Below are 21,871 nucleotides of genomic sequence, written 5' to 3' on the forward strand. Positions count from 1 at the left end.
CACAGGAGGTGTCAGAATCAGAGGTTCCTGCAACTTTTCTTTTATTCTTTCAATGCCCCTTGGCGATCATTATTTCACCTGACCATTTGGTCTTTTTTCACAGCTTGAATATGGGTTCACACATGGCGGTTAGATAAGATGTGAACCATGACATGTAGTTCAATCTACCTAAGAAACCACGAACCTTTTTCTTTGTTCTCGGTTCAGGCACTTTTTTTTCTTCTTTTTTTTTTAGCAGGATCAACCTTGATTCCTCTCTTACAATGAACCCCAACAGCTTACCGGATCGCACTCTGATAGTGCACTTACTTGAATTCAACCTCAGTCTGAATTATCTCCACTGGTCAAACGACTTGCCCCGGTCTACCAGATGCCCCTCTCCTGCTTGGGACTTTGCTATCATGTCATCAACATAGAAATTGATTTCATGATGAATCATATCATGAAACAAAGTCATCATGGCTCCCTGATACATGGCACCGGCGTTCTGCTTCTCCAGAGGACAGTCTTCTCTCCATGGTAGCTTGTGCACAACGACACCGGTATCCGACCCTGGCATATCCTGACATGACCAGATAAAGGTATCCACCTGTTCCTTCAACAGGGCTACCATTCTACTCTCGACTTGCCTCTGAAGCGGCCCCAATTTTCACTTCTTTCCTGACCTCGGCGGCGCTTGGAATAACAATCTCGATCCGCTCCTCATGCGGCTGAATCACCTTCTCCTCTTGTTCTAACAACCTGGCTAATCTTCCAGCAGATCACAATCTTCTTCGCCTTCTTCTTCGGCATGATAGATCGGTTTGTCGAAGTCATATAGAGGTGTAACCAAATTGTTATCAACGAGATCCGGAGAATTATCTTTTCGAAATTGGAACAAGACAAATCAAAAAGGGAAAAAACAAACATTGCCATTTTTATTTGTTTTTTAAACTGCAAAAATGAATGAAAAATAGGGAACACCGCTTTTAATTGAAAAACATCCATTTATTAATGATGCAAAATGTTGCAAAATGAAACATGAGGTGGCCCTTACAATGGACCATTACGCGTCGGGCAACACGTATGGCTTTCATGCAAATAAAACTGAAAACAGAAAATATTACTCTTCAGGATGAGCAACAGTGATGATCTTTTTAGGCCTTCCAGCTCCCTGGTACGCACGATTGTATCCACGACTCCAGCTCGCAGTCACTGTCGATCTCTTCACCCACTGTACAGGCGTGACCCGAATCTTCAGCAATTGCACTCACCATCGCCTGACCATGCGCCGGCATGGGATTAGCATTAACATTCGGTGATGGCGCAAAACTGATAGCCTTGGAGTCTACCAGATCCTGGACAGCATTCTTGAATGCTCTACAGCCCTCAATGTTATGCCCCGGTGTTCCAGAATGAAATTCACACTGGGCGTTCTCATCGTAGTTAGGAGGCTTCTGATCTGATCTCATCGGAACCATCGCCCTCGGCTGAACCAACCCAAAATCCATCAACTTTTTAAACAGAACAGCAAATGTCACGGGCGGCTTGTCGAAATGGCGATCGACCCCCTTTACTCTCACTTGGCTCCCAGCTCCCTGTGCTCTCTGTGGAGTTGGCTGATGTTGCTGTCGGATTGACTGATTACCAGCAGGGATGGTTACTGCAGCAGTGTGCTGGTAGTAACGATCCCTACCACGTCCTCTCTGGGCATGCACAACACTCGATTCCCCCTCATTCTTGCGCTGGTCGTTACCAAAGGATTTCCTCGGTCCAGACGACGAAACGTTTCCCTGTATCTCCCCCTTCCTCAGCCAGTCTTCAATCCTCCCCACCTTCTCGGCGATTACTTTCTACCCCAAGGCGAACTCTTTCATGACATTGATCAACTCTCCCATCTTCTCTTTCAGCTCGAGAATGTCGGCGTTGGGCGAATTCATCATTCCTGTGTCAATCAAACAGGTTAGAAACCGACACCTGCAAAACAAAAGACAAGTTATTATGATCATGCATGAATGCAATGTCCATCCATATGAGGGACACTTTGTCTCTTGATCCTGGCTTCATCGAGACATATAATAATTCGGCGGCAACATTCTGACATTCAGCATTTGATTCCCTCATACAGATCAGAGATATATAATTTAGCCAAAATACCACCCAACCATGTGTGTGCTGTGTGAGGGCATACGGTAAAGCAAATAAAAGCTTGAAGATCAATCACTGAATGAAGATAACCATCACATAGCAAAATGCGCAATAAGTGCCATAGTCATACATCACAGCTGATATAAATCAGATACAATTCTCCAGAATCGACAAGGAAATACAAGCAAATGGATTCCGTCAACAGGCCTGACGGTAATCCCCAAAAAATGAAAGGCTAGCCTGATGAGGGTCCCACAGATGGCCCTATGTCATCAACCATCCTCGCGAACTCTGCGGCGAACCTGAGCTCGGTGTTCTCCTGCTGTAATCTCCCCACCTCTTTCTGATGAATCTTCATCTGCCTGAAGTAATGATCTCTCTCAGCAATGTAATGATCTCTTTCGGCGATGACCTTCACGTTCTTTGCTTCCCTAACCTTCAGCTTGGCCTCCCACTCAGTAATGAGAACTCGGGCTCTGTCGTCCCTCTGATCTCTCACGAGGATCTGCCTCCTCTTCTCATCTTCAATGACCTTTGCAGCTCTGGCTAGCTTCTCCTTGGTGATGTCATGCTCCCTTGTGGACGATGCTAAAGCCTGATTGACCTTCCCATAGTAGGCAGTATCCATCTCAAAGCGCTTTGCTTCCAAGGCATGTCGCTTGTCTTGATCCTCCATCTTCACTCTGATCTCTTGATTAGCCATCTGAACCCGAGCAACACTCATCTCCAACTCCGCTTTCTCTGCAAGCAACTGATCTCTGGCCCTCTTCACCTCAAGGAATTCTTCCATACTGACAGAAGAACGCGGACCCTCGATCATAGGACACCACGGATCACCTCCAGGAAAAGGTAGATGTGTAATCTCGATCCTCTTCCGCAGCCAATCATCAAATGGAGGAAAAGACCGGCTGTTGACCTTGCCAAAAGGAACCTTGCCTTTCCTCTGGATGTTACGCCATGACCCAGACACTTGTATCAACCTGGCCTGATCACCCTCAGCTGAGAAGTAAAAGGACTCCTGAATCTCTCGCCCGAGAGGAGGAACCTCCATGGCAAACCCCATTTGTCTCCTAAGAAGCGTCGGGTTGTAATTGATGCAACCCTGAACCCCTATGAGAGGCACATTGGGAAATCTCCCACAGCTATATATGAAATCTCGTCCAGCCATACCATTATGAGTCCAAGCTATGTCAGCAGCCTGCAAACCCATCAATCTGACCGACCACTTGACCGTAGGATCAAGAGAAGCAAAAGCACCTCGGGAAGGCAAATACCCCATAAACCATCTGAACAGCATCTGAGCACAACATCGGATCAGACCACCACGCCGCTTCTCATTCCTGTTATGAACCGAGTAGTAGACATCTCCTATCAGAGTAGGAATAGGGTTCCTCTGTATAAACAATCTGATAGCTATATGGTCCACAAAGCTCTTCTGATTAGGAAACAGGATAATCCCATAAATGCTCACAGCAATCAAGGCACAAACCGTCTTCCAATTACCCACTGCAGCATGTTCCTTGGCCTTAGCTTCCAAGAAACTCAAAAGAAAACCGGGTTATTTTCCTTTCTCCTTCAAACCCTCCTTGACCATCTCCGGACTCAAATAAAGAGCACGGGAAATCCCAAGGACATCAGGCACTCCTCTAATAGCACAGAAAGGAATCTGATCTCGGATCTGCATACCCAATATACTAGCATAGTCCTCCATCAGAGGCCCCAAGAGATAATCTGGGAACACAAAACATCTCAGACCTGGGTCATAGAACTGGAGAAGAGTATGAATGGCGCTTCTGTCACTGTCAGTGAGCCTGAAAACCATCTTCAGAATACCCCCATACATCTCACGAAACAACCCCACATGGTCGGGTGTAATCAATGCTATCATATCCTTCAGCTCGTCGATCTCTGGGTTGAAGAAACTGTAAGCGACGTCATGCTTCAAACCGGTCCTCATATCTGAGCAGAAATCTCTCAACCAGGATCTCGATCAAAAATGTCCCTGCATATGGGTAAACATGTGTTAGATGCAGGTAAATGCAAGATGTAATGATGCTGATGAATGAATGCAATGCATTGCCATCCTCCAAGTCATCTGATCATCTGTTGCACTGAATCACAGCCCTGATCTCTGAACTGATCACAACCATCTGAGGGAATATGTAACCACAAACCCAACTCAAGGGTTCCGAAATAAACGGAACTGCAAGATACATCATCATCATCATCATCACCAAACAATCTCTGATCAGATACCCATAACCTCTGAATCGGCCCAGGGAATCCTGAAATAAACGGATCCCCACTAATAAATAACTCGGACAGCCCTCCGGCGTCTCTGAAATAAATGCCCATAAATCCGACTTATAAATAGGACTCTGATCAACGGAACCAATAGTCACCATCAAAGTCACCATCTGAACATGCATCTGTAAGAATCACCCTCCCCTCACAGGTAAATTCTAATCAGGTCATCCTAAGGCGGATAATAGTCTCGACAATCGGGCAGAGATACTCAATGGGTTTGCCCTTTCGGGTGTGCCATTGTAGCTCTCCTGAGATCGTCTAAACCAAAGATCCGGGAAATGATCGGTCACCAGAGTCAACAGCTCAAATGAAGTGACTCAACCAAAGTGGAGTACCCCACAGAGGAAAGCACTATCAAATGAACCTCGTCCGGCTTGTGGTACATCACGTTGCCAGGCACATGTTGACCTAACATGAAGGAGGCAACATGAGACCACACTAATCCTAGGTGTATACTCGGGCCTGGGTTTTAGCCCCACTCAGAACACCCACCCCAAAACAAAGGAACCACCTGCACAGAGGACGGCAACATGACAGTATGATGCATGCAAGTATTTATGCAAATATATACAGAGTCAGAATAATAAATGCAATAAATAGCAACACAAGCAACCTAAACTATCCTAGAACGCTAGGAGAGACTCGCTTAGGGAAGATGGACCAGCACAGGTCAACATCTATAATGTCCCCAGCAGAGTCGCCAGCTGTCGCATCCGCGAAAAAACAACCGGCGGGCTGAAACAAAAACAACACAGAGCCGCCACCGTGCGTTATTTATCCCAAAAGAGGGAAAGGAAACGCTCAGAGTAAACCTAGGAAAAAGCATGGTCTCGCGACCAAAGAGAAAGGGTAAGGGAGTCGGTTACGCAAGGGGAAGGTATTAGCACCCCTCACGTCCGTCGTACTCGACGGGATCCACGCTCTAAAAGAAAGAAAAGGTTGCTAAACAAACATCACACACACACACACCTAAGACAATGCAAGGGGGTTAAGAGGAAGAGGGCTCGCTAGGACATCGCATCCTATGCCTACGTATCTCGTTTGGAACGAGAATCAGAGCTGCCGTAGTTCGGCTCACGCACGCCAAACAGGACACACACAAACACATGCAAACTGGGAGCCTGAATGCCAATCACTGGACTTACATCAGCATCCGAACCAAAACACACACAAAAAGGCAAACGTGGAGCCCGAAAGCCAATCACTGGACTTACATCGGCATCCGAACCAAACACACGCACACTGGAACCCGAATGCCACTCGATGGACTTACATCAGCTTCCAAGCACACAACAACCAACAAGTTAATAGGGAGTCGGGAACTCGAGCCTATAACCGTCAAGCACACACACAAAAAGAAAGAAAAGTGCCCGGAGAGACCTCGCGCTGTCTCCTGCCTACGTACCTCATCTGGTATGAGGATCAGGGCGACGTAGTTCCCCTCAAAGGGAAAGAAATTCTAGCCAGAAACAAAGGGGAGACACACTACTAGGGAGCTGTACTCGAGCCTAGTGTTATCATGCATCATTGCCCTATGTTATGGTTTCTATCTACTTGCACAACAGCAAGTTAATCCTAACCAGGAAGAACAAGCATGCAAGCATCAATCAAAATAAAGCAAACATTTCACATAGCACACACTATATCCAGTCAAGTGAGGCTCAAACAAAGGTGGACTGCCGAGGCAAGTCAACTGTACAGGGTGGTGTTCGCTCTTAACCCTGACATTGAGAGTCAGGGTGAAGCAGATGAAAGGTGAGTGAAGATGAGACTTCACAACTCTTATCCCTGGCCAGGGAGAGCTTCAGACAAAGGAGCGTGGGTCTAGAAAGGAGGAACCCTTCTACACTCGAGACTCTGACTCGACTGTGCAACAGCACAAGATCTTGGGTTTGTGTCCCAATGCATCAACACAGTGGTGTGAGAAGAGGGACGATTCAACAAGAATAGCGGGGGATAGATTACATATCCCTTGGATTCCGCCAATTGCCTCATAGAGGTCTTTACCTGTGTCGCTACCGGGATTTCACGATAACGAAACCGGGACTAAAGAGATGCCAAAGAGAGGCAAAGTCAGAAGAGTCGCCACCGAATTTTATTTAGTTCACCTCTATCGGAGAGGAGAGGGGAAATAGTCGATAAAACCCTCGGAAAATAGACGCGCACGGGAAGCGCTTAAAAGAGAATAAGGAATCGGTCTCGCAACCAAGATTTGGGTTCGGAAGTCGGTTGCGTAAGGGGAAGGTGTTAGCACCCCTTACGCCCATGGTACTCCATGGGAACCATTTGGGTTGTTTTACATACATGAGATTTATCTATTATTGTTTTATTTTCAAAAGAATGTGTGGAAAGAATGGGGTGTTTTTGTTATTATAATGCTCGCCAAGGATTGTGGCCCTTGTGCCTACGTATCACTCATTCGGGGATGAGGAATCAGAGCTCCGTAGTTCGGAGTAGAAAATATTTGTGTGTTGGTTGATTTTACCTTTGAAAAAAGGGTTTTCGGGATGATGCCCTAAGGCACAAAAAAAAAGAGTTTGATGAGTTATATTGTTTTTACCTTGAATAAGGGGTTTTATGAAAGAATGTTTGTGATTATATTGTACTAAAGTCTATGGGCGGAGGTGATTATTCTAGACAACAAGTCAAGCGTCTTGCGTCCAAAATAATCAGAGTAAGGGTAGGAATGCTCCATTCTCACTCATTCTCCACCACTTAAGGCTCATGGCGCACAATAATAATCGTAATTATTAAGTATTTTTTGAATTTGGCTAAGAAAATGCCACTTGACGTTGAATCAAGGGTTTATTTTATTTTTGATTATGAAATTTGGCTTATGCAACATGAATGCAAAGTAACCAACAAGAAATTAAAAAGTCTCATTGTAAGGTAGCCCAAGAGAAAGCCTTTTGTGTGCAAAAGTGACCTAAGCTAAACAAAGGATAATGGTCTTACAAACATGTCCCCCGAAGGTAGTGCCATGATGCCATTCTTACAACATGAATGTAAGTTACAAATAAAATCCAACATTTACAAAGTATCACAAAGATAAGGGAAAGACCTCCAAGCAAGGGTCCTAAAATGAAATTCTAGGTCCAAGTTGATTAAGAGTGGAACGAATATTTTTGTCTTATCATTTTATCATGTTTTTGTTGTTTTTAATGTTTGATGATAATAAAATAAATAACAAGTAAATAAACACGCATGATGAATTTGTACAATGATGATGATGATGAGTACTTTAATATAAATTACAAGGTAATGACATAAAAGTAAATTACAAGAAAAAGAAACAATATCACAATAATAATGGTTAGTGAATATAAATGATATAAAACAAATATAAGTCAATAATACCAAAATCACAATAACAAAGGTTAACGGCAAACAAAATTAATGAAGTAAAATTAGTGGTTAGTAATATGTACAAAAATGAATATTTTTTAAGACTATTTTCTTATGCCAAAAAGACTTAAAATATGACACATTAAGGGATAGCTTATCATTGATGCAAAGTATTGAAGATGATTAAAAAATCAACTAACAATAGATTTGTAACAAAGAAAGTTATGCAACCTTAAGTTCATCTATTAGTATTAAAAAAATAAATAAAAAGTGATTTGTTCTCTTTCTTTTATTTTTATTCCTCTTTTATTTAACAAGATAATAAGGTAGTAAATAAATTAGCATAATGTAGATGATATAGTTAGATAACAATAAACATAAACATAAAATACTTGAAGTAAAGTGATCAAAAGAAAAAAATAAAAGAAAAAAATAAAGTGCAATAATATAAATGTTAGGAGTTAGTAATTAGTAGTTAGTAACAATAAGCAAATGGATTAGGAAGTTAATGTAAAGACATGGTTTCATCTATGCATCAAATGACCCAAATATGGTTAAAATAGAGGCAATCTATCAATGCCTCAAAGTATCATGAAGGATCTATTGATCAACCATAGATAGGTTTGAAACATTGAAGATTTAATCAACTCTAAACAACCATGGTCAAGATCTAATAGACCTCATCAACCAAACAAACACAACAACAAGTTCATAATAAAAGAAAATGATAACATACACAAAGCAACCACAAAAAGGTGAAAAAGGATAGTAAGAGTAAAAAATCTTTAAAAAAGGGTGAGTAAACCAAAGTCAATCTTTTTTTGCAAGCTTGAATCTAAACCATCTCAAAAGACCAACCAAGAACAAGCAACCATTTTTAATAATAAAAAAAAAAGGAACAAAAAGTTAAAAAGTTTAAGTTAAAATCATTACCCACAAAATATGAAAAAAGCTAGGTAGAAATGGTGTTGAACTTGAATGTGAAGTAAGGGGTTTGGGATGAAAATATTTGTGGTGAAAGCTTAGTAAAAGGGTTGGGTTATGAGTGTTAGAGAGTGAGAAACTTTGAGGAAAAAAATGTGAAATGGAAAAAAGTTGGTAGTGGTGACTTTTGGGAGGGAAAAGTTTTTTGGGTTTTGATTTAGGTTTGGAGAAGAGAGGTTGAATGATATTTTTTCATCAATTTTGGGGGCTAGAAAGCATGAAAAATGAAGGGAAATGGTGCATCTATTTATAGGGAAAGTTAGTGGGAAAATGGGGGGAACCAAATACCCTTTGTGCAAAAAAAAGCTCTTTTTTTTTTAGTGTGGGAGGCAAAATCCGGTTTCCCCCCTTTTCCTCTTTTTTTTTTTTTTTTTTTTTTAAAATCATGCCTTGATCCCATGCAATATGTATTTGGTTATGAAAGTTAATATAATTATGATGAGGAGATAATGAAAGCATGCATGTGCAGTAGGGCCATGGATCAGATGAAAGTTGTATCGGAGTAGGGTGAATTTCGGGGTATGACAACCTGCTTGGCACAAAAGTAAACAATCACAAACATCGCCTCTTAAGGAGGACTTCAGACAGTTGCCTGGCCAAGTAACAGGCCAGGTCTTCCAGACTACATGGAGAATAGAAATTCTACCTCAATTGGTTTAAAAACCAAGCAACAGCAAGCAAGTTCTCAAGCAACAGCAAGCAAGTTCTCAAGGAACTGTAAGCAACTTAATGTACCTGAAATCAATCAAGTATCATCAGTACTCAGACAAACCAACAGTAAACAGCAAAAGTCAAACAGTCAATTTGTACAGTCAACACAAGTTAATGCACATAAGTGCAAGCCATGAGCTCAAACTCAAGCATCAAACCCTACAACACAAAACCAATGTTAGTTTACAACAAGCAACCAAACTCAATTTACAACTTGCATTATTCTCCTTAAGGCTTTTGCATCTCAACCTGAAAATCCAAACCAAACATGAGAAACTAGACCACTAGGCCAAGCCTAGGGTCCAAAGGAGATGAAAAAATCAAAACAGCAAGTGAAAATTATTCAAAATCACAATCAAACAAATCAGAAACAAATTCAATTGGTCCCATGCTCATATCAATCACCATTATCATTTTATGCACAAAAAGGTATCACATATGCAATTTGCAACCTCCAATGATCAAACAGAAAGACTTCAATCAAAAGCATACCAAAACAATTCAATTAATTCCATAAAAATTCCAACCTAAACAGGACACATTAAATGAATAGCATATCAATTTTCAGCTCATTTGGATCAGTGGAAGTATGGAAATTAAATTCATAAAGTTCAGACAAATTCAAGCAAGCCAACACAAGGCATCAAAACAACCATTAACTTCCAAAAATCATAAAACAGTGTCACAACAAGATAAATGAATGGGATCAAAACCACAATGACCTGTAATGTGTCTACAATCCTCATACCAAATTTCACACTCATACAATCAATAACCAGAATTTCACAAAACAAATGGTAACATGTGTCACATGGAATCAACAAAATGACCAAACAGAGGGAAAAATTCCAATCAATTAGGAAATGCCATCAATAAATCCAGAAAAAATCACATGTGATCTCAACATACATATGTTCAATCATGCAAAAAATTGGCTCAATTCAACATCCCTAAGCAAGGCAAATAAAATCATAAAATTCATCAAGCTTGGTGTGACACAAATTGTCACACCTCTATTCAAAAATTCATATCTCCTCAACCAAGTATCCAAAAACCACAAACTCTACATCAAAATCACCAGCAATGAGTCCAGAATATGCACAGAAAATTTCATCCATTTCTTTGAAAGCATCATCATTTCATGAAGGATATAGCAAGACATATACAAATGTGACACATTCAAACAATCCCTAGACAAATTAATTTTCCACATGTGCACAAAAATAATAAAAATCATGATTAAATTCTACACATCATAAGGATCATCATGAAAAAAGTCTCACTCAATTTAGATAAAAAATGAATCCATTATGATTTTCTAAAGATCAAGCATCAAAAATGAAATTGAAATGAAAAAGAAACAAGAAATAATCAAATAATTAAGCTGATAATGGCATTGTTGTAATATTAATGAACCCGGCCAAAACGGCGTAGTTTCAATTTAAAGCAATGGCGCGTTTCTATTGGACGCTACTGGCGGTAAACATGTTTCAAAATTAAGCCAGGCAAAGATTGGATCAAACACGCTTTTGTTCATGTTCTTCAACAAAAAACAATCCAGATTTTCCAGATTTGGTCAAGAACAAAAATCAACCAAATGCAACAATCCGTATATCATCATGACCGTCCTTCAACAAGGATTATGAATATGCAAATAATTTCTTCTAACTCTCAACATACGGCACGGATCGAACAAAACAAGTTATGAACATCAAACTTTCAATTACGATTTCTCTCACTTCACTCAACCAAATCACAAACTATAAGCATCATGATAACCTATAATCAAAGACCTACAGAACGCATATCACAATTCATGCAATGGAGGAAATCGAATTTCACCTTGTAGAAGATGGCAGTGCTTGATTTGGATGTATCCACGTGCAAATTGCCAAAACAGATGTAGTACAATGGTAAGGAAGGTGAATGGAGTGCAGGTCCTAGCTCAATGTCGCTTCAATTGCAAGAATGATGAAAACTCCATTGATGAGCAAGCTTTGGACAGTTGAGATTTAGCTATGCTTTTGCCTTGATTTGCCAAAACAGTTCTTCAACAAGCTTTGTGGAAGATGAATCCAAGAAGAATCGTGCCAATTGATGAAGATTTGATGAAGAATTGATGAAAAAAAGTGATGAAGCTTTGAGAGAATTGTGAAGTTTTGGAAGGAAAAACAGTTATGGATCTTGAGAAATGTGATTGTGATTATGATTCTGTTACAATTAGCAACTTATACCATCTCCTTAATCACTTTGTTTAATCCAAATTAGCAAATTTTGAAGTGATTAGCACAAATGAGATTTTAAGTGCAAGGGCAAAAATGACCTTTCCAAATAATGCAATGTGACAGCTCATGACAGCCCAAACATGTTCTATTTGGCATTTGGAGTGTGTTGGAATTGGTCTCATGTTCATAGGCCTTGTATTTCTCAATTTCACTATGCCATGCCAAAAATACACATGAATCCACTTGAAAATTGACTTTTTGCTATAACCATTTTTGATGAATTTTGATTAAGCACCATGAAAGTACATGTGAAATGGGGTTTGCTCACAAAAAGATCACCCAAATTGGACATTCCATGTGAAAGTTATGCCACTTTGATTATAGGCATTTTTGGAAAATGAATGGACCATAACTTGTCAACCATACATGGGAAATTCAAGTTCTTGGACTTTTTGGAAAGGTGAGAGCAAGATCTACAACTTTCTTATTGAACAAATTTTCATTTGAAGCATTTTTGGACACGTAGTCTTGTGGTGAAAAACTTTCCATTTTTGGAAACTTCCATTACAAGTCACTTTCTATTTTTGGCAATTTTTTGTCTGACTTTATTTTCTTCATTCTTGAGGTTTGAAATGCCAAATGAAACTTGTTTCAACATGAATGAAGTGTATCCAACTCTCTCCCACCTCCAAATCCATAAAATCAAGCACAGTTGACCACAGTTGGCTTTTCTGATTGATAGATGAATTTGGCAATGCACTGATCAAGCTGAGCCCCAAACTCTTGATGAAATGGCTCAATGATGAAACCCTAGCCTCCATAATGCTCAATATAATCACATGATGATCCCCATATCCATTGTAGACCCCATCTCCTTGCCATGCCCTGATTGGCCCAATGCAACTGATTAGGGTTGACCAGTGGTCAAAACCCTAATCTCAAGGTATCTGATCAATCTCTTGAATCTTCTGGTAATACCAAAACCATGATGATGATGATGTATCATTTCCACCAAGATGAAGACCAATCTCCTTGAGAAATCATGAAACCCTAATTTGAATCACACACCCTCAGATGGCTAATGATCCAGTCCATTCAATCAATGAAACCCTAGCTTGCATCATGACCTCTTCATCTCCTGATCAAGACTTTTGAAGGATGACTTGCACAACGTAACCACATGATATGCAAATATGAAATGCCTAATGACCTAAGAAATGCAATGTAATATGTTAAGCTAGTCCCAAGAGAGGAGGGCAAATTTTGAGGTGTTACACTAGGTCATCCTCTTCCTTGGACCATTGTTCTTCAGGCTTCTTATCAGTAGTGGTTTTTCCTTCCTTAGTAATTACTGGATGTTCCCAGCCTGTTAACACAGTCTTCCAAGCCTTATTATCAAGAGTTTTTTAGGAAGGCTACCATTCTAGGTTTCCAGTAGTCATAGTTAGATCCATCCAAAATTGGTGGCATGTGAACAGATCCTCCATCTCTCTCCATTGTACCAGAAAGTATTGCCCCTAGATCTCACCCAGAACCAGAGCAAGATGCCTGCTCTGATACCAATTGAAATTCTTGTATCAGATATGAGATGTCGAAGGTAATGTCACAACACTAATATCTGAGTAACACAAACAGAAGAAGGATATAGAATGGTAATGCAAAAGACACAAGCAATTGTTAACCCAGTTCGGTGCAACTCACCCACGTCTGGGGGCTACCAAGCCAGAAAGGAAATCCACTAAATAGAATCAGTTCAAAGACTCTCAGTACACTTCAACAAGTTACAGTCTTTCTCACCTAATCTCTACCCGTGCAATTTCTACCTAAGCACTCTTAGATATGAGAAGCCACGCATTTGCCTACAATCACACCTGTGATTTTAAACAACAATCCCTTGAGAAAAGAAAACACTTTTCAATAACACACACTTGATTTTACTTCACAGTTTCAATCAAGTAGACACACACTTGATCTTGCTTAACAGCTTTGATCAAGTAGACACACACTTGATCTTGCTTTACAGCTTTGATCAAGTAGACACACACTCTTGCTTACAAGCTTTGAGTGAAAAATTACAACCACAAGTCAGACCAATTCAATCATCAAAGGATGACTTGAATGGCTTACAAGTCTTACGACTAAACAAGACACAAACCCTAGCTCTCTCTCATTATTTCGCTCAGTATTGGTTATGTTGTTAAAACAGGTTTTCCAAGTCCCTTTTTATAGAAGCTTTCAGCTGGGCTTGAACATCTTGAAAACCCTAAAACTATTTTCCAATTAAATCTTTTCATAACAGCTGGTTAGATCTCCTTGGAAAATAAGTAAATCAGGTTGTAATCAATGATTGAATGCGCCTGCAAATCAGATCTTCAATCATACATAGATTTTCATTAATTGCGCAATCACATAACACTAGACATTCACACTGAATGTTCTGTGTATAGGATGTCATGACATTGAGTCTGACATCCTGGAACAATTCTGCATAATTCCATAATTCCTTTTATAATTTCCAGCAGGTACAAAATATCATATGTCATGACATCGTGTATGACATCCTGAAACAATCCTGCATAATTATGTTTTCCATTTAAACTCCAGCAGGTACATATTATCAGATGCCATGACATTATGACATTCTGAAACAATCCTGCATAATTATGTTCTTGAACTCCAACAGGTACACAGGATATCTTATGTTAAGACATCACACACAACATCTTGTGAACACTCTTTGTTTTACCAAAATTGCTGTCAACACTTAGAACCAACATTGACGTCTGTCTAGTAAATTGATCATATATGGAGTTCCATAACTCGTTTTAACATGAGGGTTTTTGCAAAATGAAGCTAAGAAAAATTTCTTAATTCTGGAATAATCACGTGTGCAATGGAAAGTATCACGCACACAATGTAACATGTTCGAAATTGCGTGCGTGATGAAATAGTGACGCGCGTGATGGTACTGTTTTGGGCCTTTTTCTGATGCACTTCTGATTCATTCTGACTGCTTTAAAATGGGATTTTATGAACTTTTTCAAGGAGAGAAAGGGTTACAAAAATTGGAGATTGAAGCACAAATTAGAGAGCACAAGAGGTGATTTTTGGAGCATTTGAAGCCATTAGAGGTCGTCTCTTCAAGAGACTTATGTTATCTTTGTCTATCAATTGTGGTATTTTTAATTGCACTATGAGTAGCTAAACTATTCTAGGTTAGGTTTTGTTAGGATTAACCTATTTGTATATTGTTGGATTCTATGTTGATTCGACCATTGTATGAACCTATTTATCTATGATCTTATTCAATTTCTTCTTGTTCGTAATGTTATTTATGTGAGATACTCTTTTAATCTGATTTGGGCACATATGGAATATTGACCATTAGTTTATGTATTGGACCTAGGGCAATTGTTGTACTTACGCTGGTTGAATATGGATAGGAGATCCCGAGTAGTGGCATAGAGAATTAATGTTCTATACATCACCTAACCCTGCTTACGTTGTCGGACTAGGGATAAAAAACTCAGAGTAGTGGTTAGTGAGTAATTTTGTGAAGTTTTGTTAATTTACAATGGGGTTATAGTGGTTAGATCATTCATACAAGGTATAAAATATAAATAATAAAGGAATATGGGATTCTACAACATAATCTAACCACTTCCATGACATTGTTTACTCATTTATTTACTTTTCACACTGAAACTTACCCCCCCCCCCCCCCCACACACACACACACACCCTTTTATGATTCAAGTCCTGTTCACTTTGCAAATCTAAACCTTACATAACCATTTCAAATAAGACAATTCCCATGTTATACCATGTCCATCCATTCAATACAAACTTTCCATTTCATTCAACTTTCAACTTTTCATTCAAAATTCAACTTTCAATCATAAGAGATTCATGTACATAGTTTCCATAGTAAACACATTACAAATGCACATTCCAAAACAAACAAGCATTAACTAATGTCTAATCTAATTTCCTGAACATCCATATTCAACCACAATTTCTCATGACCAAAACACTTCAATCCAATGCAATCCAAGTAGCATGTGCAACTCTCATTCCTTGAGCATAAACTAAATCTGCATAGCCTATAAAACAACCCAATTACATATTCAATACTGCACATGGCCATGACCAAAGGAATTCACCATGAAGTATCATCCAAATTCAAGCAAAAAAGAACAAGTTAACATTGTGATTTCACTCCTACTATGACAAATATCAGAAGCAATAGTTGACAGGAAAAAGAAATTAACACAAGCTATCTTTCCCTTCCAAGTATCACTTCTGCAAAAACAAGTAAGAATTCATTTCAATCGAATTTCATCCATATTTTACCAAACCAGAATCATTCTTTCTAAATGCATTGCCCTGCTCAAGCATTACTCTTTCATTCAAAACTAACTGAACCCGTGCAGAATACACAAGTGAACTCTCTTTGGTTCAAAGCATTTGCCTTTGTCCCTCCACGTTTTAGTTTGTACCTCCTGTACTCTTTGGTTCAAAGCATTTGCCTTCATTGTACCCCAAGCCACCATCTTATTTTGGTACAACTTACATTGTTCATCATCGTAATCATACCCCTGAAGTTGTTTGTCTTGTTAGTCCTAGTTATGTAGACAAACACCTCTTTGTTTCCCTTTATTTTCGTGGTTCCACAAACTACAATGTTCTGACTTTCTCATTGCACAGTGAGAATACGTAGGCACGAGGATGCGAATCACTGACGAGCATATTTCCATTTATTACTCTTTCTTCTGCCTCAGGGCACCATTCATATCTTTCAGGATTTTTCATCTACCTTCAATCATAACCATTCACCCTAGTGACATACTATCTCTTTGAAACCAAATACCATTTTCTTTGGAATCCCATGCACACCCTTTTAGGACACTTGTATACCTTTGTGACGAGATATGTTTGCTTTGGAACCAAACACTTAATTCACTGTTTTCGGTCATGACAATATAGTGGGTATGCCTAGTTTCCTCCAGATCTTAGCCGTGCCACCTTTACTCTATGGTACAAATTTCATTTACCTATATGGATTCCAATATACCCTTACCTTTGGTTCCAAATTATATCTTTTCAGTCACTTTCACCAAAACCTTCATTTCTTTGATGTTGGTTACTTTTCTTTATCATTTCATCCATCTCCATGGACCATTAATTATTACATGCATTCATAATTCTACCTTCATTCACTCCATGTGTTATACTCTTGCTTTGAGCCAAATACACTATCTATTTGAGCTCCATATAGTGTCATCTTGTGAACCAAGAGATGTTTGTCTTTATGCCAAACACTTAATTCCTTATTTTTGGTTATGACAATACAGTGGGTATGTCTAGTTTCCTCCACGTCTTAGTCTATACCAGTTTTACTCTTTGGTTAGATTTCATCCCCTTTTGGAGTTTAAATCATATTATCCTTTGGTTCAGATCATACCTTTATCACTTTTCTTTTCACCTCCCACCATTAGTTCTATGAACTACTGAGCTCTGAATTCCTCATTGCACTATAAGGTTACGTAGGCATGAGGGCCCTAATCCTCGTCGAGCATTTTATCTATTCCATTATTTTCCCATTATTCTTCCATGAGTAATCCATAGATATAACACACATTCGATCAAGAACAGTCAAAACGGTTCTCATTGAGTTCAAAGGATGTAAGGGGTGATAATACCTTCCCCTTGCATAACTGACTTCCTTACCTAGTTATCTCTTTCCCTGAAAATTGATGCCAGAAATACTGTGAAGCACAAAGATGATGTGGAAACCAGTAATATAGTTGAAGTGTTAGACACAGTGGTAGCTCGGTCTATTCAAAACCGAATCCCTGAATTGCCTTTGGAAAGAGTCCTTAGCTTGTTTGTTTAGAAAGTAGAAAAAAATGAGGATGAAAAAGAGAAAGAAGTGCCAGCTATGATGAAGGCACAACCTCAGTGGCCAAGGAATCAGAAAGCAACAAGGAATCTGAGAAAGGTACATAGTTGAAGCGGATACTTGAAAATATTATGTATGTCTTCTTAGACTCTAAGAAGAATTGTCCGGCAATCATAAGTTCCGGGATACAAGAAAAAGAGGAAGAGAAATTGGTACAGGTACTGAAGAAATACAAAATTGTTATGGGATGGACCACTGGAGACTTAAAAGGGATTATCCCCACAATATGCATGCATAAAATACTGATAGAGGATTATCACAAACCAGTGGTTCATCAATAAAACACTCGACTCTACATCTAGGGTCCATAGTGGTTTCAGGTCAAAGGGTGGTATACACCACTATCACCATGAGAATAACTTATAACACTTTGCATAACATTCTATGTAGTATTCTCATAGAGGATCAATCCAATATAAATATTACTCCTAATATTCCTACCTATGTTTAAGACTTGATAACTCCTTATCCATGATCCATGAGATGTGATCATCAGTCTATATACATAATAGTCTTAATGATTTAATGTTATCCCACTTCATAATAAATCTCGACTACGGATACTTTAAGAATAATGTCTTTATGTTTAATGTGATCTCATGATTAAGTCACACTTGATACATTAAACGGACTAGTTATTCTAAGGACTTTATTAAACAAACATAATAAAGAAAAAGCCTTTTATTATTGATAAATAATTTGATACAAGTACCAAAAGTATTGGCCTCTAGGACTTACACCAACATAATCATCTTCTTATGGTTAAAACCTTCCTCGTGCATACTTGCCTTGTTAGTCCCATTCTTAGGCGGGCCCCTTCATGCATGTTTGCCTTGTTAGTCTCATGCTTAGGCAAACCTCTCATTCTCATGCATGTTTGCCTTGTTAGTCTCATGCTTAGGAAGACCCCATTTTCCTTTTATGTTTGTTTTGTCAGACCTTGTGCTTAGACAAACCTTTTATATGCATGTTTGTATTGTTGGTCCCATGCTTAGACAGACCATTTCATGCATGTTTTCCTTGTTATTTTCATGCTTAGGAAAACCCATTCATGCATGTTTGCCTTGTTAGACCCAGTGTTTAGGCAAATCCTCATGTATTGCTTGCCTTGTTAGTCTCATGCTTAGGAAAACCACCTCTTACATGTTTGCCTTATTAGTCATATGTTTAGTCAAACACCGATTTTATAGGACTTGATCCTCATATCTAAGCAAAATCCTACAATTCTCCATTCACCAATCACCGTTTATTGGTTAAACGCCACACTCCTGGTACAAATACACTGCTCTATGGGTTCAAACAACTCCTTCTTGGTCCAAACAATACTTTCACCATACCAAACAACTTCACCATTTCACAAATCTTTTCCAGTTCATTCACAAACTCTTTTTTTAATTCAATCCAATCATAAACTCTTTGCCAAACAAAATAAAACAAACAACTTTCTTTTCATAAAAGAACTATTATAATTTGTTCCTTAGCAGACAGACTAAAAGCTTAGAGCATCCGAACTAGGATCGAACCAGCTAATGACAAAACACTTCTAGGATACGATTATAACATTTCTCCCTAAAAACAACCAAAAATATATGTAGTTTGATACCACGAACTACGTAACTCTGATTTTCTCATTACACTATGAGAATATTTAGGCACGAGGGTTTGAATCCTTGGCGAGCACATTAATTAATAAATTTATTTTCCCCCTTTATTAAAATCAATTGCAGGTAACCTTTAGATAATAACACCCATCCGCGTAAAAACAATCAAAATGGTTCTCGTTGAGTACAACGGATGTGAGGGGTGCTATACTTTCCTCTTGCATAACCGACTTCCTTACCCGTTTCTCTTCCCCTTGGGTTTTATTGATATTTTCATTTTCTCTTAGAATAAATAAAATTCAGCGGTAACTCTATTGTATTTTGAGTGTGCAATACGCTCAGGTATTTCTCGCGGCGTGATAGTTGGCGACTCTGTTGGGGATTGCCTAAGTAAGTCAAGCCTAGTTTTGTATGTTTTATTTGCATGTATGGATGTTTATCTTTATCGCTTTACTTGCTTTATCTATTTTTTATTTATCGCGTGTTTATTGCTTTATATATTGATCATGTTCTGGATATTTGTTATATTCTCTATTGTTGGTTGGGATTTGTGATGTTACATGAAAGAAAAAGTATATACCCAAGCTTAAGTATACATACAGGATAGTATGTGGTAGAGTTGTGTTGACCTCCTTGGTATTATGCCTCGATCATCGTCAAAATGAGATGCCATGCCTATAGTAGATCATTTTGGGAGCAACATTGTATTACGAGTCATTCCTATCAGGAGGTGGTATCTCAAGATGGATCTATGACTCTATGGACCTTTTTAGGAACCTCCTTTGAAGAATAGTACCTATCTGTGAGCGAATATGGGTTTGCAGGAAACACAAGACTCTACATACCCTGAATATAATGAATACGTCGGATCTTTGAACCTGCACCGAGAAGTATATACAGATTATCCAGAATATGTCAAAACTTTGAATCAATGGATGTTGCATACATGTTTGCATTTTAGTTCACATGAAAATCACTTTAGCATGTGCATAACTTTCAGGGAATCCACGGTCATCCAGTCATAGTAGAGCATTCAGTTATGGAAAAATCTAACAGAAGAAACATTTTCTAGTACAAACTCATGGAACACAAACTTGATGAGTTAAGGAAGCTTGGAGCTCACTTGGTTGATGATCACGCAGATTATTTCAAGAATAATTATGGCAACTTATTGAGTATTCTACTTACCAAGGAGGTCACTGACTTAGTCATTACCTTTACAAAATTCTATGATCTCACTTTGCATTATTTCACCTTCCAGGATTTCCTATTGGCTCCCACCTTGAGTCAAAATGGTTCATGTTAAGCACAACGGATGTGAGGGGTGATAATGCATTCCCCTTGCATAACCGACTTTCTTACCTGTTTCTATTCCCATTGGATTGTATTTATATTTTCTCTTTCTGTTAGAATAAATAAAATCCAGTGGCGACTATGTTGTTTTTTAAGCGTGCGATGCGCATAGGTATTTTTCGCGGTGCGACACTTTATTAATCTTAATCAACCTAAACTTTGGCTTTCTTCATAAGACTGTAATAATTTTATGAGCTTTACGGAACATTTTCTTAATCAGTAGGTTATCTAAAATTTCATTTTCAATCCTACGGAGAGAAATCTAACCTTTAGAGAGAGAAGAGTTAGTCTTCGTAGCAACCAAAATTTTATCCACTATCACATGCACATCAGGTTTAGCATTGTTGAACCTCCACTTATTTTTTGCTAGTCAAGTTTTATGAATAGTGTAAATCAGGGAAGTGCTTAAGCTATCTTGAAGCTTGGGGTACCACCCTAGGGAGGCCATCCTGAAAAATATCGTCTGTGGATTTTGGAAAGTGATATCTCAAAATTTCTCAATAATAACCCGCAAGATTTCAAAAGAAAAATGAAAGTCAGAGAAGATATAAAGTGAAGTTTCTTTTGGCGGCTACATAAGCCACACATATAAGCCATGTTGCATCCTTTTTCATTAAATTATCATCGCACATGAGTTTGTTATAGATCAATTGAAACATAATGAAGGAAGTACAAGGAGAAATGAAGGTCTTCCAAATTAATTTCGTCCATTCTAGCATAGGATGGTTGTTATCCAAGTATGTGACATCTCTTTAACCTTGCCAAATAGATGAGTTAATGTGATACGTACTTCTATGTGCTTAGATATTTATATGTTTTTACTATAAAAGTTCTGATCATTGGAGGAAGAGAGACAAGTCAAAGTTCTGATCAATGGAGAATTGCAGAGTCTAAAAGAGAAGACAAAAAGATTGAAAAGTGCTCATTTTACAAATTTGATTAGTCATTATAATGATCCTAAACTCTTTGAAGATGAAGTTGAGAACAAAAGGAAGAAATGTGAGATTTTGAATGAATGGATGAAATGTTAGGTCAAAGAGAATATTCATCAAAATCCCACGTGAACAAGTGAAGAAAAAATAAGTAGAGTGTTCGTATAAATATAAAGAGTTGGTTTGAATTTTCTTCTCCACGACAACTCTATAGTCTTGTGAGTGCAGTGGGATTTAAGTAATTATGTGTCAGGAGAGAGTTTGTAATTTTCAATGCATGAATTAAGTTGAAAAAATTTATAATTTTTTCGTACAAAAATTATA

Source organism: Lathyrus oleraceus, chromosome 1 (genome assembly GCF_024323335.1).
Source record: "Lathyrus oleraceus cultivar Zhongwan6 chromosome 1, CAAS_Psat_ZW6_1.0, whole genome shotgun sequence".
Lineage (NCBI taxonomy): Eukaryota > Viridiplantae > Streptophyta > Magnoliopsida > Fabales > Fabaceae > Lathyrus > Lathyrus oleraceus.